This window comes from Lactuca sativa, chromosome 9 (assembly GCF_002870075.4).
Source record: "Lactuca sativa cultivar Salinas chromosome 9, Lsat_Salinas_v11, whole genome shotgun sequence".
Classification (NCBI taxonomy): Eukaryota; Viridiplantae; Streptophyta; class Magnoliopsida; order Asterales; family Asteraceae; genus Lactuca; species Lactuca sativa.
Window position 1 is genome coordinate 214,634,593 of NC_056631.2, and position 19,224 is coordinate 214,653,816.

The following is a 19,224-nucleotide window of genomic DNA, read 5'->3' on the forward strand; positions in this document are numbered from 1 at the left end:
TATGGAAACCGGCATGAGATCGATAGGAAATGAATGGTCGTTCAGGGTAAGGGTACAACCTACGAATATCTCGTTAGTGCTTTCTTTCTCACCATTAGCCATCTCGACGGTAAACGTTTCAGTTAAAGGTTGGGGATTATGTTTTAGGTTATGTTTGAACGAATGACTAACAAAGCTTTTTTCAGCACCCGAATCGAAAAGAATACTAGCATATGAGTTTTCGAGAAGCAACGTACCCGAGACAACAGTGGGATCGGCGACCGCTTCCTCCCGTCCTATGGCCAGGACTCTCCCGGTGTTATCAGCCGTAGACTTCTTGGGGCAGTCCCTTTTAAAGTGCCCAACCTCTCCACAGTTATAGCAGGCTTGACCAACACCAGCTCCAGATGATTGATTGGCCGATTGGGTCGGAGCTTTACAGAATCGGACCGTGTGCCCCTTCTTACCACAATTGGTACATGATAATTCTCGGCATGGGCCGGGGTTGTGATGGTATTTGCACTTGTCACAGAGGGGAAGATTACCAGCATACCGGCTGGTAGGAGTTGGAGCTGTGGATCCCACAACAGAAACAACAGCAACGGGGATAGTAGCAGCATGGACTGCTACTGTTTGCTGTCTTTTGGAGGACCCTTGGGAAGATTTGTGACATCCCCAAAATCACGGCCAGAAAAGACCGGTTTGTTTATGCTTTGTTTAAAAATCAGAGTTACATTTTAAATGAAAGTGTTGTGGAATTTGTCCCAAAACAAAATATGATAAGGATTTATCAAAAGCATTTCCATAGAAATGTATTTCATTAAAAGACTTGGGATGTCATGTTCGTACAGATCAAAAGCATAAACAGTACAATATAAGCCTTACTACATTATTCCATATCTACAGGCCTATATCCGTAATCCCTCGTCCAAAACATCACATCTATGCTCATGCGCCACTTCCTGTAATACATAAAACTGAGTGGGTCAGGCTTGGGAGCCTGGTGAGCATATAGGGTTTTCAACCCACAATAAATAAGTTTATTAATTTCATCAATCAACAATAACCCGATTACCCGTTCCCGTTATCCTCACTTTACGTCCCTAAACACCTATCATAAGGGACCTAGCCTAAGGATCATCATCGGGACGGACACTACTGCTAAGGGGATTCCTTAGCAATAAATGTCCTAAAGGCAACCATGTGGGGGATGGAGTACACCGGTGAACACATCGTTCACAAACACCTACAGGTTGCGAGCCTGCTAGTGTTCCACTGGACTGTCTAGAAGAGTCCGTGGTCGTCATCCATACTCCGCTAGATGACAGAAACAACAACATCAACATCGAGGCCTCTCATCATTTTATCACACATCAGCTATTCCATCTACCCATGTTTTACCCCAACATTTTCGTAGATATAAAATACATATACAGTTTAAATCATTGAAAACATGTATAACAATGTTCATCTAGCATAGATAGCAAGTATTCAGATAATATGCACATATAGCACGTAATTTATATAAAATACTTCATATCTATGTGTAAGCTGAAAGTAACTATGCACTCACTTGATTAGGTGGTGACTCAGCACTCGGACAGCGCTTCGATACTCTCAAAACGATATTCCTTCGATAAAACCTAGTATCGATACCACTAGGGTTTAGTTTAACGATAACCGCGACAAAGTAATTAGTCCGAGTATTATTAAGCGTTAATAATACTCGATATAACTCATAATAATAGCCCAAATAATTGTTTTAAGGACCTAATAACATTCCTATAATTATTTGAAAGCTATATTAAAAATTGCGTAAGCGTAGCATACTTACAGCGAATTTTATCGAGAACCGGGACTTAATTGGAGCAGCGTTTCGAAACCGAAAAACTCCTTTTTCTCGGGACTCCGGGAGCCTCGGGGCTTCCCTAGGGTGCTAAGGGGTTTTTCTAGGGTTTAGGGGGGGTTTGGGGTTGTAGAGAGAGAAAGAAATTAGAGAGAGAAAGGATTTTGGTGTGAAAAAATGAGGGCAGCCTCGGTCCCCTTTTATAGCCTGGTCCTCGGACGTACGCTGGGCGTACAGGTCCTCGGACGCGGGGCGTAGCTTCGGATCAGACCTCCAGGTGGCGAAGGCTCGGTGGTGCGACGTGGCTTCTTCTGGACCGAGAACGGCTAAGCGAACGCGGCGCGTACGAGACCGAACGCCGGGCGTAGCGAGGGGCGACGCGTCACTCATCCGAGGCGACTTCAGCGATCATCATCGGACGGCTGGGAAAGCGCCACGTCATCAGCCTCGCAACAGACTTCGCATTTTCATACTTCGACTTTAAAAATTCGTAACTTTCGCGTACGAACTCCGTTTTCGACGTTCTTTATATCCACGCGAAGGTGGGAACGTACTCTACAACTTTCGTTTAGACTCCGTCGGCTAATTTTGGCTCGATTTTAAATTTTATATTATTAACGGGCCGGGACCCGATTGGTCCGTTAAATCCTCATAACTTCTTCATCCGACATCCGTTTTCACCCATCTTTTTCTCGTTACGCTACCCTTAACGAGATCTTCGATTCTCGTTCAGGTCGTGTCAGCTAAAAACCGCTCGATCTAATATTCGAATTTCGGGCTGTACATTGCTATTCCGAAACTTCGAAAAATCATAACTTCTTCATACGAAGTCAGATTTGGGCGTTCTTTTTATCGATGTTCTTAGTTTAACATATTCTACGACTTTCGTTTAGATCTCTAAGGCTAAATCTCGCTCTATCGTGAATTTCACTATTTACGCTTCCCGGTGCCGTGCCGGTTTTGCCGAAAAACTTCGACGGGTCATAACTTCTTCGTTATAACTCGGATTTCGGCGCTCTTTATATGTACGGAAACCTTGAGACATATTCTACAACTTTATGTAGAGATATCGGGTTTATCTCACACTTTAATTTTGACGCTTATTTTTATTATTTATTAATTATACCTTTATAATTAAATTATAAGCACATAAATACACATAATTCACATAATACTCAAATATATCATCCTTATTACTTCAAAAAGAGTTACAAGAGTTGACCTAGACTATTACATTGACAAAAATGCTTAGCCCTGAAACCCGGGCGTTACAAGATTGACCCTTCTTCTTCTTCCAGAATTTTCTTTTCTCGCCACTACTCTTGGTCAGCTCAGGAGTTGGTAGTGGTTTCTTCGATATCATCACCGTGATCAAGTAGGGTTTGGGCTAAAGTCTTGGAACTATCATAGGTATCCGGACGAGCAGCTAAGACATCACCCTTTGTTGGTTGAGTTAACCCCCAAATGAACCTCTCGATCTTTTTACTTTCAGGAGTGACTAGTCCCGGGCAGAGAAGTGCGAGATCATCAAATCGGGAAGTGTATGCAGCAATGTCGGAACCTTTAATCTTCTGGTTCCAGAGCTCATGCTCTAGTTTCTGCATTTCACCACGGGGACAGTATTCGGCTATCAGGAGTTCTTTCATGGCTTCCCAGCCCATGGCGTTGGCTACGGGTAGGGTCAGAGATTTGACTCGGCCATTCCACCAAGTCAAGGCTTTGTCGAGAAAGGTACAGGCTGCAAATTTGACCTTATCAGATTCCGTACAGGCACAGATTTCAAAAATGGATTCAATTTTCCCGAACCATCGGGATAAGGAAATGACACCTCCAGTGCCATCGAAGGATGTTGGTTTCGCATTCATGAAGTCCTTATAGGAACCCTCCTTTCGGTGTCCCTGATTGCTTTCTTGATCCTGTGTTTGAGTACCACCTCCTGAACCACCGGAACCATGGGTGTTTAATTGGGACATAGCAGCTGCCACGGCAGCGGTAACAGCTGCCTGAAATACCACGGAGTCAATTTCAGGAGGAGGTGGTGGCGGAGGGTTGTTGGTCTTGGAGCTGGGTCACTTTCTGGGAGGCATCTTGATCTAATAAGATCAAGAAAGAGAGGATGATAAGTCCTCTGAATCGAATCGAGAGATATGACAGATATATATCCCAAATAAGCGATAAAGCAAGAAAGAGTTATCAAAGCAGGTAAACTATTGCAAACGGAATGATCAAGGATCTATACGTGAACGAGGATTTCTACAAAGGATTGGCTCGAGAAATACTCCCATAGTATTTCATGACTCGCTACGATACTGGCTCAATGTTTGTGGTATTAAGGTAAGTTTTAGGCATGCCGCATACCACAGTCACTCCCAAGCACATGTTGGCCGTGTCTCGAATGTCTATAGTTGGCCAGGCTATATTGATCCTAGACACGACTACATAATTGCCCAGGTTTAACCGTAGTACACAACACCCATTTACTTATGTTTTGTTCTACTTGTAGTTATGGATCTCGACGGTTCGGTATACTTGTATACTTTTGAAAATATTTATAGTTTGAAGATACTTTTAATTCAGAGCACTTAGGCCCTTTTAGTGTTTATAGTTTTATACCATGTAAGGTTTGGCATACTTTATTCACTATAAACAAGGGCTCTGATACCAATCTGTCACACCCCGAAAACCGAAGGCGAAAACATTTCCGGGGTTGATTCCATCTTGAGTATCAAATCCAATGCACATGGTAAGAAAAGTAGAACAACCATTACATTACATATAGAAAAGCTTACATTTGTTTCAAAAGTAAGTTGTTCAGTTGTGATACATAGTATATATAAACAAAACGAGACAAGTATTCTGCGTATTCCGACCTGGAACAAAATGATCTTCGCGTACCTGTTCTAATGTTGACCTAAGAACACAAGCGGTTTGAAAATCAGCATAACGCTGGTGAGTTCATAAGCGGTTTTTGTTTTGTGAAAGTGGTCAAGTTTCCTTTCTGTTTCTGAAAATGTTACACACACCAAGAAAATCCCATATTTTCTTAAAAAGATTGGTTTTTATTCTCAACATGTAAAGTATAGTTGTACACTGAAAATACGTTTACTCTTGTGAAAATGTACAGTTATGTTATCTGGTTTGTTATATTGTTCTGGTTATGTACCAATGTATCCCCAGGAAAGTCCCATACTTTCCTGATTGTGTTTTTACCAATTGTAACAGATGTAAGTTATCCGTTTTGTTACACTTTTCTAGTTATGTAAACGTTTCCCAGGAAAGCCCTATACTTTCCTGAATGTTGGTTATCAATGTAAAAGATGTATTCTGAAACCTGGTTATCTTGTAAAATGTGTTAAGTTATTCATTATTACTATTAAGTAAATCACTGTTATCCTAACTGTGAGTTCCATAACCATACTATAGACTAGATATGGCAATAAGTAGTCCACATCACCTTATGACTTTCGCCACCCTTGAACCATTTCGGTTCGGATGTAGCTAGCAGCCAGGTGTGGGGTAATCAGCCCTGTATAGATCTATACACTCAAGTCACGCTCTCAAAACCCAGAGATTTTGGTTACGGGTGTAGTCCTCCACTCACGTATCTCTGTGGAGTGTTCACCGAGGACGTGTCTCCAATCATATAGGACTAACAAATTTACTAGTAATAATATGCTAATCCTCCACTCGCGTATCTCTGTCGAGTGTTACCGAGGACAAAACAGTATACAAGTTCTATGCTCAAAGGTTCAATGTCATGCTTTTAACTGAATAAAATGTGGAAAAATCATTTGTGAATACATGTAAAACATCACAGTTTAAATTCCATTTCACAAATATATGTTTACGTCATCTGCATGTTCAAACGGTTATCGGTTGTAACTATCAGTGTTAAAAGCATATAAATTGTGAAACACACACATGAAAACAAGTTTTGAGTACAAGAAACTCCTTGTACTTTGCTTTTGTTTCCCCCTGAAAACAGTTAAAATCAGTGAAAAAGGGTAGGGGTATGAACTCACCGCTTAATGGAGAGATCGAGTGTCAACAGATGCCCTGAACTCCTATGGCCCCTATTTTTCATGTGATGACACATAAATGAGTTAGAACTATTGTTTTCCATGACTAAACATGATGGGAAACATCCTTAGGGCTTGGAATTACTAAGAATAAGTGTCCTATGATCCAAACTTAATGATTTATGCAAGTTTAGGGCCAAAAATGGGTATTAGAGTGAGTGTATGGTCTTGAAAATGAGTGTGCGGCTAGGGAGTGCGGTCAGGAGTGTGTGTGAGGTAGCACACAATAGTGTGCAGCCGTACAGAGGGTGTGTGCGGCCGTACACTCCTCATTTGAGTCCATATGTTAATTTTTGAAGTGTATGCTCTTCATACTTGGGAGTTTTGAATGTGTGCTGCCCCCATATGAAGGTGTGCGGCCGTACACCTTCATGGGATGATGAATATGATGAACATAATGAGTTTTAAGCTTGGGATTCAAGTGTTTACCACTATACTTAGCTTGAAGATGAAGTAGATCATGATTATGAAGCCTTCCAAGTGTTCTTGGTTGATGATTTAGAGAGAGAAAGTGGAGAGAGGAAAGAGAACATCTAAATGAATGAATGAAGAGGTATTCATCCATAAATTGAATTGGGTATGAGGTTGAGGGTGCTTTCGGTTAGGTGTGTGGCCGTACACATAGGTGTGTACTAAACCTAACCCACTACTAAGAACTAAAAAGTAAACTCCAATCTCGGTGACAGGCGATGCTTTCTATTCCCCATGATCAAGTTTATCTTCCCATACTCCACATCCCTAGTTCTTCTTAGGCCCTGCAAATCAGAACAAATGTGAAAACCACACCCTGTATCAAGGACCCAAGACATAGCATGTGATGATCTATTAGAATTAATAGTATAAATACATGCGAAGGATGGCTTGATCTTTCCATCCTTGATATGTTGCAAGTATTTCGGGCAGCTTCGTTTCCAATGCCCTTTCTCGTGGCAGTAGTAGCAGTCTGCATCCTTCAGGTTGGAGGAGGGTGTAGCGAGACCAGCCTTGGTTCCACTAGAAGAGTTGTCATCTTGGGACTTTCCCATATGGTGGCTCTTAGAAGGAGCCTTCCTCTTCTTGCCCTTCCCTTGCCTAATTTCCAAGACGAGGGCGGTAGTAGGAGTTGATGCAGCAAATTTATCTTTTAGACTACTCTCATCAGTCCTTAGCAGGCCTTGAAGCTTCCTTAGAGTGACCTCCTCCTTGTTCATGTGGTAGGTCATATGGAACTGGTTGTAACAAGGAGGTAAAGAGTGAAGTATGATATTTATGGCCAGCTCTTCATCGAAGTTAACATTTAACTTTTGAGAGCGATCCACATATCACTTCATTTTCTGCAGGTGGGCCGTCACAGACTCTCCATCCTTCATTTTGATAGTGATCATCGCAGCGATGATCTCGTACCTCTCCTGCCTTGCGCTTTGATGGTACGTATCTATCAAATCTTGATGCATCTCGTAGGGGTAGTAGTCCTCGTAGGACTTTTGGATTTCGGCGGTCATAGTCACGAGCATGATGCAATGGACTTTCGTAGCATCTCGCTCATGAGCTTCGAAGGCAGCGATCTCTTTGGGAGTAGCAGTGTTGATGTTAACTTCTTTCAGCTCCTTGTCGAGGACATACTCCTTGTCCTCGTAACGGGTAACCATTCAAATGTTTCGGATCCAATCGTTGAAGTTGGACCCATCGAAAATCACCCTCGCACACAAATTCATGAGTGGGAATGAGTCGGAAGAGGTTAAGCCAGAACCGTTGTTGTTGTTCGAGGTAGACATCTGAAATAGAAAAGTGACAAAGTTTGATTAGATAAAAATTCCCAATTAAACACCCAAATGAGAAATTAGAGCTAGTATCCAACAAAATTATTTGCAATATAGAAGAGGGATGTTGTAATCTAAACAACAAATAATTTGAAGGTAAGTGAATGACAATTCACTAATTTCCATCATGAAAAACAAAAAGGAAATTAAGTTTTAAATATGTTGAAAACTCCTAGATCTTTTGAGATTCATTGAACTTTTCAATGGCATGTTTAAATCTCGATATGTCCTTCAAGTTTGTGACTGGGATACCGAGGATCATAAACAAGGTGTGAATAACCATGCAAATATACTTGGTACCCTCAATGTTACAAATCACATAATCAATGTGTCGGTTAACCACCTTTGCTAGTCCATATTAGTGTGTCGGTTATCCATGCATGCTCCACTAACGACTAGACAGGGGTACAAAGTGTAATTTCATGGAATAGCATCATTTCACATTTTTCCTAAAGTAACTAAGATTGGTAATTTTATGAAAAATATTTAGTTACTTAATTAATCATTATACTTTTAATGACGAATTATAGCCCTATCGTACCTGTTTAGCTAACGACCCTCCACCAATCAAGGAAGCGGTGGATAAGAGTGGACACCCATTAAACATTCATTTTATAGGCAGCAACCTTATGCCCCCCCCCCTATAGATCAGCTTCAAGAATGAGGTCTATTAACGGTAAGACTAACATTAATCTTTTACATATATATAATTACTATTCTTATAATATTATAATAGTATAAGGTTGAATTTTAAACTTGTAAAATTCTAGGGTTTAGAATTTAAATATTTCAAAATTAAACCTTTTAATTAAAAATTTAAATTCCAAAATCAAAAATACAAATAATCATATTTATCTTATAAAACAAGTAATTATCTTATTTTTGACAATTATCCTTTAATTGAATTGAGATAATCACCACCATACTAAAAAATCGATTTTTATCAGTTAAAATCGTTTATGGTAATTATCCCAACTCAATTTTAGTCAAAATCCCAAAAAATCAGCCACCAGACGAGTCGACTCACCGAGTCACAGAACTAGACTCGTCGAGTAGCAATGACTCGTCTAGTTCATCTGGTGACTCAACAAGTCCATAAGTTAGAGGCATGTTTTTTCGACTTTTAAGCTTGAAAAATTTATCAATGCATCAAATATAAAAGAGAAAAGATCTAGGCTTTTATACCACTGTTGGGTTATGAGCAAATCAACATTCCAATGGTGCTCATGCAAACCCTAATTGTTTGGATCTAGTTTTTGGATTTGTACATGTAAAATTGTCCAAGCCTAGAAAACCCTAATCTAGCATACAACAAAACTTTAATCAACATAAATAAACAAGTAAAGATGTTACCTTTGATTGTTGCTTGAAGATCTTGAGCTATTGAGAATCTTATCACCCCAAATGTTGTGTCTCTAATGAATCACAAACACCAAAGTAATTGGGGTAGGCAAGAGAGAGAGAGAGGAGACTAAAATTGGCTCCTAGAACTCTTAGGGTTTCAGTGTAGCCGAACATAGGTGCCCAAGGGTCTCTTTATATAGGTGTGAGATTAGGGTTTCATCCATAGTCCTTATCCGGTTACTTAGCCACCAAGCATCCCATAAGAATATTCTGGAACCCTACCTTGGACAAATTCTTAAGGCCTTCTACCAAGAATTCGTCCACCCTATCTCTAGGGTTTCCTCACCCTTTGCAACTATCCAATAATTACAATAACAGTCCCTTAGCTTTAATTAATATCTTTTGATCACAAAATTAATTCCTAATTAATTCTTGACCAATATTAATTAAATAAATATGATTTCACTTTTAATATATTATTCATATAATATATTAATAAACCATAATAACCTCTTTCTCTATTATTCATCCATTCAAGTCACTTTGGTGAAGACAACCCAAAAGGACCATGCTACAACCAGGTCAAGTACATACCAAATATAGTTATGGACTTAGACACTAATCCAACAGGAGGTTCCGAGGTCTCCATCTGAGATTCGGAGTTTTCTTGGTCTAGCGGGTTATTATCGGAGATTTGTCCAGGATTTCTCCATGATTGTTGTTCCCTTGACTCGAATGACCAAGAAGTCAGTGACATTCTGCTAGAGGCCTGAACAGTAGGCAGTCTTCGAGACTCTCAGGCGGCGATTATGCGAGGCACTGATTCTAAATGTGACGGAGGGTGTCGACGACATTGTGGTTTACTATGACGCTTCGATCATGGGTATGGGCGCAGTGCTGATGCAACGGGGTCATGTAATAGCTTACGCTTTGAGGTAGTTGAAGCCTTATGAGACGAACTAACCGATGCACGATTTGGAGTTGGGGGCTGTGGTTTTCACCCTCAAGATTTGGTGACATTACCCCTATGGGGTTCGTTGTACCATTTACACGAACCACAAGAGATTGAGGTACCTGATGGATCAGCCAAATCTAAACATGAGGCAACATCGGTGGTTAGATGTGGTGAAGGACTATGACTGTGAGATCCTTTATCACCCGGGCAAGGCCAATGTGGTGGTCGATTCTCTTAGCTGCAAGGCAGGGGTAGCTCCGATTAGAGACATGTGTCTGAGGATGATAGTGATCACTCCGTTGTTGCAACGGATCCGAGAGGCATAGGTCGAGGGTATGAAGGAAGAGAATCGGAAGTGCGAGTGGATCATAGGCCAGGTGGCCCCATTTGATTACGACAGTCGTGGGTTGTTGACCCTGTGCATCAGAGGGTCTGGGTTCCTTACTGGGGTGGGGTACACCATGTTAAGATGGATGAGGCTCACAAGTTAAATGATGAAGAACTTAATCCAATAAATAGATTTGGAGAATTTAATTTAGGCCTTATGCCAAGACCCAGCCCTTACACGAAGACCGCAACACATGCATTTGTGTCTAAATTTTTTACTAAAGACCCCCCTAATCCTAAATACTCACAATCCTTATAAAAACTCACCCACTTCTTTTGAACAAAGCTTGTTTTATGCATCCCTCCGAATCTATCCCCAAAAAACTTTCTTAACCTCAATTCATTTTTGGTTAAATCCCCGAGCACACATACGATAAAATATCCTAGAAAAGAAAATTACAATAAAAGTAAAGGACTTGATAACTTGATAACTTTTTTCCTTGAATCTTCAATAATTTCTTCTTTTTCTTCATAGCTTTGTAGATTTATTATTCGAACATTTCATCACTCTTTTTTTTTTTTGACAACTCACTTTTTTTTCTCTCAAAACTAAAAACCTAGAAAAACATATGCTTACGCAAGGGGATTTAACTTCATCATTTATTGATTAAAGGTATTAGTCTTAGTGTGCAATGACTACTTAAGCTTTCCTGGATATATTTTTGGTACACGATGCTAATGATGTTGCGTCCCTCAAACTAAGCAAGGTTGTGCTTTTGTTCTATGATTTCACTGGAATAAAGGGGGCCACAAATTCACTATAATGTATATTGGCTCAACTAAACATTTAGGTTCTCAAAGAATCATCAAACACAATACTATCATGGAATCCTAATTGCTTTTACCGTGATTTTCTAAATTAGACCTATCAATTTTTATTGATGCAAAAAAAATTAAAATTAAACCTAGGATTCTAATTTACTAATGTAACCAACCCCCTACCCCACACTTAATTTATGCAATGTCCCCATTTCATGTTAAAACAATTAAAGAACATCAAAGTAAAAGAGAGAGAGAGAGAGAGAGAGAGAGAATTGGAACAAACTCTCCTTGGATAGTAGTTGCGAGGTTGATATTCTTCTTTTTGAGTTCCATCTTCAATTGACTTTGGAATGGGAACAACTCATCCACACCTTGGGTGTCAAATATCGTGTGATTGACAGCTCTAAATATTCAGTAAAAAGCTTCATGGAATCACCTAGAAATGGTTTCCATAAATGTGAATAGTCCCCGCCTTGAATGGAATCAAATCGAAGACTTGAAAATAAAAGACTGAGAAACTCGCCGAGTAGTAAGTGAAGACTCGCCGATTTGGATCGTCACTTGGGCAGAAGTCGCGAATTTCTTATAGAACTCGTCAAGTTATAAGGATGCACTCGAAGAGTTTTCGGCTCTATTCGGGTAATTTCTTCTTTCTGCTTCAGTTCTAATCTCGTGTTCAAGGAGGGTATTAGGGTAATAAGTCTTCTTATAATATTCAATGACGAGACTCTTTTTAGCAAATATAAACATCAAACTCAACATATCTCTCAAAGTCTTCTAATCTTCTCGTCAATGAATCGAACCCTCACTTTAATTCCCTCACGCTTTAAGAAATCGCTCTAATCTCACCCTAACTTCTACAAAGATCAGAGACAAAAACTACATAATAACAGGAAAACAAACATTAAATTTAAATCCTATATTACCCCCATTTAACAAAAGAAAGAAAGATGAAAAAGGAAAATCAAACTCAAACGACGGGTTGCCTCCCGTAAGCGCTTCTTTCTGTGCGAGTCTTGAGTTGGACTCTCAACTTAATAAACTTCTAATAAACTCAATGTCAATCCATCCGTTGCATTGAATATCTTTTTCGGATCAATTCGTAAAATTTGGCTCTTTGCTTCAAAAATTGGCCAAACGAGCTTGAATTTATGTAACCAAAGAATCTTGACAAGGGTTGGAACCGGTTGGGTACTAATCATAAATGGATCGTGCTTCAAAACATTTTCCAAAATTGAAATCATCACCCCATGCTTTGAAACACAAATCGAAAGAACAGGGGGCCACATCATGGTAATGGTCAAACCATGGTTTGGTTCCTGCTGTTGGAATAGTGTCTAAGGGTGCAACTATATTAGACAAGTATTTGACCCGGTTGTGCATGGTCCTTTTGGGTTGCCTTCACCATAGCAACTTGACAAGATGATTTATTATGAGAGAACAAATATTATTAATATATTATGAGAATAATATAAATAATAATAATATTGTTATTTGATTAATATAAGTCATAAATTAATTAGAATTAATTTGGTGACCTAAAGAGATTAATTAAATAAGAGGATATAAACTGTCAATTGTTTGATAGTTACACTTTGGGCTGTAAATCCTTCTTGGATAGGGTTGGACGATTTCTAGGGCTTGGGATAAGCCACAAATCGTCCAAGGGCTTATCATGGAAAGGATTTGGATTGCTTTGAGTAAAGATTATTCAACTAGGGTTTAAGGGTGAAACCTTAGGAGCCTTACAAGTATAAATAGACCCCTAGGGCAAGGGAAATCGGCACCTCTGCTAAAGCAAAGAAACCCTGGCCGATTTCTATTCCCTCTCCTCTCTCTCAAATCATCCTCTTGCTAGTTGGTGTTTGTAAGCCATTAGAGGAGTGACATTTGTGACTCTAAAGCTCCAAGAACAAGAAGATCAAACAAGTGTTTCAAGGTAAGCCTCTAACTCTGATTTAGTATTGTTCTTATCATCTATTAGCCATTAGAAGTCTTGGATTCAATGCATGTTTAATTAGAGAAACCTAGATCCAAGCATTAGGGTTTGCATGTGCACATAGGAATGTTCATATGGCCAAAACCCATCAGTGGTATCAGAGCCTAGATTGGTTTCTATTAAATTGATGCTTGATTGTTTGTTTCTTGCTTGCAAAATTCGAATCTTGTGTTTCTATGTCATGAACTCGACGAGTCCCATGGTGGACTCGACGAGTTGGCCTGAGTCGACGAGTCTAGTTGGGAACTCGGCGAGTCCGAGCGTCAGGAAGGGCCAAAATCAGTATTTCTTGATCTTTATCTTATGGAAACTTGCCTTTATCATATTAGATCAACCCTAATCCGATTTTTTGATATATATGACTATAATCTTGATCTAATTAAAGATATTTATCAATTAATAAAATATTTAATTTCCTTATGTGATAATTAATTAATTATTTTGATTAAATTGGTAAATTATTTTGCAAGAAATCATTAAATAAATCAAATATGGATAATTATGGAATTAATTGTTAATTAAGATTATTTGCTATTTGATCCTCCATGTTTTAAATGTTTAAAACTTTCCCTCAAGTTTTGAAATTTATGTTTTGTGATTAAAAGTTTTTAATTTAGACAATTTAAATTTCAAAGCCTAGAATTTTACAAGTTTAAAATACAACCCTATACTAATATAATATTACAAGATTAATATATATATATATATATATATATATATATATATATATATATATATATATATGTATGTATGTATGTATAACTAAAATGCTAGTCTTACCGTTAGTAGGCCTCATTCACGAAGTCGATCTATAAGGTGGGTATAAGGTTGCGGCCTATAAAATGGCGCTTAATGGATGTACACTCACACCCACCGCTTGCTTGATCGGTGGAGGGTCGTTGGCCGAACGGGTAGGATAGGGCAACCTCATCCTCTAATTAAAAGTATAATATGAAATACAAAGTAACTACATGTTTTTTTTCAAAAATTTCCCAATCTTAGTTACTTTAGGAAAAGTGAATTGATGCAATCCCATGAAATTACACTTTGCACCTTGCTAAGAAGTTAGTGGAGCGTGTGCGGTTTACCGGCACACTAATTGGTTGTAAGAGAAGGTGGCAAAGGGTGATTCATTGTTTATCATAGTTCGATGGAGCGTGTGTGGTTTACCAGCACATCGAATGGGTGATCGTTACAATGAAGGCACCATGTGAATTTGCATGGTAATTCACACCCGCTTTATGATCCTCGGTATCCCAGTCACAAACAAGAGGGGTATATCGAGATTTAAACATGCCATTGAAAAGTTTCAATGAATCTCATCTAAACCTAGTAATTCCCAAATACAATTTAGAACTTAGAGTTATGTTTTGTGGTGGAGAATTAGTGAATCGTCATTCACTTACCTTCAAATTGTTTGCATGTTAGATTACGGCATCCCTTTTCTAATATGTAAATATTGTTGTTGGATCCTAGCCCTAATTTTCTTATTGGGTGATAATTAGTGATTCATATTCTAATCTATCTTTGTCATTTCTATTTGTAGATGTCGAACGCAAACAACGCTGCTGCTAGTTCATTCACATTGATGAGCCTTTGTCAAAAGGTCACTTTCGATGGGACGAACTTTAGCGAATGGATAAGATACATTCACACAATTGCTCGCTATGAGGACAAGGAGTATGTCATCGATGAGAAGCTCGAGAAAATCAACCCTGAAATCGCTACTCCGGCTGAGATGACCGCTTTTGAAACTCACGAGCGTGATGCAACGAAGGTACATTGCATCATGATAGCCACTATGAACTCCGAATTCCAAAAGTCCTATGAGGACATGTACCTATACGAGATGCACCAAGACTTGTTGGAGAGATACCACCAAAACGCGAGACAAGAGCATTATGAGATTTTCACTAACATGATTTCCGCTAAAATGGGTCATGGAGAGTCTCTTACCGTGCACCTGCAAAAGATGCAAAGGTATGTCGACTGTCTTCGCAAGTTGAATGTTGACTTTGGGGTAGACTTGGCTATCGACATGGTGCTTCACTCTTTGCCTCCAAGTTACAATCAATTTAGGATGACCTACCACATGAACAAAGAAGAGGTCACCCTAAGCAAACTCCAAGGTCTCTTGAGGGTCGATGAGAGCAACTTCAAGGACAAGTCTGTTGCACCAACTCCCAATCCATCCGCTGCTCCTGTTTTGGCTATTGGACAAGGAAGGGGAAAGAAGAGGAAGGCTTCATCTAAGAACCATCACAAGGTTAAGTCCCAAGATGGTGCCTCTTCTAGTGGGACCAAAGTTGATCCTGCTAAACCCTGCCGTAACCCAAAGGAGGTAGAGTGCCACCACTGCCACAAGATAGGACATTGGAAGAGAAGCTGCCCAGAGTACCTGCAAGCCATCAAGGAAGGAAAGATCAAGCCGTCTTTCGCAGGTATATACACAATTAAATCTAACGATTCACCTCATGCTATTTCTTGGGTTCTTGATACCGGTTGTGGTTACCACATTTGTTCTAATGTGCAGGGACTAAGAAGAAATAGAGACGTGGAGCATGGAAGGACAAATCTAATCATGGGGAACAGAAGATCGTCACCTGTGACCAAGATTGGAGTGTATTCTTTAGTGCTTAGGAATGGTTTAACTTTAGATTTGAACAATTGTTACTATTCGCCAGAAATGGCTAGGAACATCATTTCATTTCATGGTTTGTTTAGACAAGCTTTTAGATTTTCTTTTAATAATGAGAATGGTTCTATTTTGGCTTATCTAAATGGTGTCTTTTATTTTGAAGCTATACCATGTAATGGAATTTATGAAACCGTTATGATTGTAGATAACTTAGGAAATGATGTTTTATGCATGGATTCTTCCAATAGTATGGATAAAGCATCCTTGTGGCATTGTCGTCTTGGACATGTCAACAAGAAACGCATAGCCCAACTCCAAAAGGATGGAGTGTTCGAGTCATTCGACCTTAGGGAAGATGACACATGCGAATCTTGTTTGCTTGGAAAGATAACTAAGTCACCCTTCACAAGTACATGTGAAAGGGGTGAGGGTCTATTGGACCTAATACATACCGATGTATGTGGACCGTTTAGATCAACCACGAAGGATGGGAATCGCTTCTACGTGACTTTTACCGATGACTATAGTAGATATGGGTATATCTACTTAATCAAGCAAAAGTCAGAAACTTTTGAAAAGTTCAAAGAGTTCAAGAATGAAGTGCAGAATCAATTGGGCAGGAAATTCAAGATGCTTCGATCCGATCAAGGAGGATAGTACCTAAGTCTTGAATTCCACGATTATCTCAAGGAGTGTGGAATAGTTTCACAATTGATGCCACCTAGGACACCACAATTGAATGGTGTGGCAAAAAGGCGTAATCGAACCTTGTTGGACATGGTTCGCTCTATGATGAGTCGTGCTTCACTATCAATCTCTTTTTGGGGGTATGCCTTAGAGACTGCCGCCCATATCCTTAACCGAGTCCCTACCAAGAAGGTTGCCAAAACACCTCACGAGATGTCGACAGGGAAAGCTCCCTCGTTGGCACATATCAAGGTTTCGGGTTGCGAGGCTTTCGTAAGACGAGATACTCACGAAAAGCTCGAACCTCGTAGTGAGCGATGTATTTTCATTGGCTACCCACAGAAATCCTTTGGATATCTCTTCTATAGACCGAAGGACAATGTTGTCTTCGTTGTGAAGAGAGGAGTTTTCCGAGAGCGAGAACTCATAATCCAAGGAGACAGTGGGAGGCAAATCGAACTTGAAGAGATTCAAGAATCGATAGATGAAGGAAACTATACCGCTGGCACTCAACCCGAGGAGGAAACTCCGGTTGAACCGATTGACGAATCCTTACCTATTAGACGTTCCGAAAGAGTTAGAGTTCAACCCCAGTTTTATGGTTTTCATATTACTACCGAAGGGGACACGTATATTAGTGATGGTACACTAATAAACCTTGATGAACCTAATAGCTATAAGGAAGCCATGGCAGGCCCGGAGTCTGCGAAGTGGAAAGAGGCAATGGACAGCGAGATCTAATCCATGTATGATAACCAAGTTTGGAATTTGGTTGATAATGTGCCCGGACGTAAGACCGTTGGGTGCAAATGGATTTTCAAGAATAAGACCGATGTGGATGGAAAAGTACACACGTATAAAGCGTAATTGGTCACGAAGGGCTTTACTCAAACTCCCGGAGTTGACTATGAAGAGACCTTCTCACCAGTTGCGAAGATAAAATCTATTAGAGTGATGCTAGCGATTGCCGCATTTCATGATTATGAGATTTGGCAAATGGATGTCAAGACCGCTTTCCTTAATGGGAAGTTGGCTGATGATGTTTACATGGCTCAGCCAGAGGGGTTTGTGGATCCGAAGCATCCGAATAGAGTGTGTAACCTTGAGAAGTCCATTTATGGACTTAAGCAAGCATCTCGCAGATGGAATCTTTGCTTCGATGAGAAAGTCAAAGAGTTTGGATTTGTACGAAGCGATGATGAATCGTGTGTATATGTCAAAGCCAGTGGGAGCATAGTTAGCTTTCTCGTTTTGTATGTTGATGACATACTACTCATAGGAAACGACATCCCGACTCTGTAGGAGGTTAAGTCCTGGCTCGGGAAGTGCTTCGCTCTGAAGGACCTCGAAGAGGCTTCCTATATTTTGTGAATAAGGATAGTAAGAGAGAGAAGTAAGAGACTAATAGGACTTAGTCAGAACACTTACTTAGAGAAGGTACAAAAACGTTTTAGTATGGAAAACTCAAAGAAGGGAGAATTACCGATACAAAGTAATGCCAAGTTGAGTAAGACTCAAAGTCCAAGTACCGAAGCTGAAATAGCATAAATGAGCCGAGTACCATACGCTTCCCCAGCTGGCTCAATCATCTATGCTATGATTTGTACTCGCCCTGATGTAGCCTTTGCTTTGAGCATGGTTAGCAGATATCAAGGGAACCCTGTCAGATGTAACGCCCGTAGATCAGGGCTAGTCAATTTAGAGATGATAAGCATCAAAAATGAGTTTTTTATGGAAGGTTATTTAGAAGGATTAATCTTAACCAAGTTGTAGTATATGTCACAAGGTTTCCGTGCATATAAAGAACGCCAAAATCCGAGTTACAACGAAGAAGTTATGACATGTCGAAGTTTCGCGACAGAACTGGCACGACCTAGCACGACCCAGCGTGACGTAAATAGTGAATTTAAGGTAGATAGATATCTATCCTTAGTGATCTAAATGAGAATTGAATATCTCATCGATAGTAGTGCAACGACGGAAAGACGGACGAAATCGGAGTTCAGATGAAGGAGTTATGAATTTCGAACGGAGTTTTCCTGTCCCGGCCTACTAAAGATAATATATAAGTAATATACTTATAATATATTAAAAATAAATTCAAAATTAGCCAATGGAGTCCAAACGAGAGTTGTAGAGCATAATCTCACCTTCGCGGCGATATAAAGAACGTCGAAAACGGATTTCGTATGCGAAAGTTATGAATTTCTGAAGTTCGGGGCGCGAAACCCCAAAACTGTCAGAGACCACGACGTGGCAAGCAGTGCCACAACGTGGCAAGTGTCCTGACACCTCCGGGAGGCCCCCAGATGCAACTTGGGATGACGCATGCAGTGACGACCAAGCCCACGACGTGGAAAAAGGTTGCCACGACGTGGCAAGGGCCAAATTTGCCCTATAAATAGATTTGAAGGGCCAACCGTTTAGGGTTGCTATTTTCTCTCTTCTCTCTCCTGTTTTACCTCGATTTGTGTGCCAGAAGTACCCCGAAGCCCCGGTATCAACCCCGAGACCCGAAGCAAGTCCCGAAGCCCGAACATCCCGAGAAGTTCGATTCCCGAGCAGAATCTCTGCCCGCGAGAAGTTCGATTTTTGTAGAGATCTTCCAGATCTGCTGAGGATTTCTACTTCTGCAAGCCGTAGTGCTGTCCGATCATCTTGTGATAAAGTGAGTGTATAGTCACTTTCATCTTACACATAGATATGAAGTATTTTATAAAATACATGCTATGTGTTTATATATTGTTGT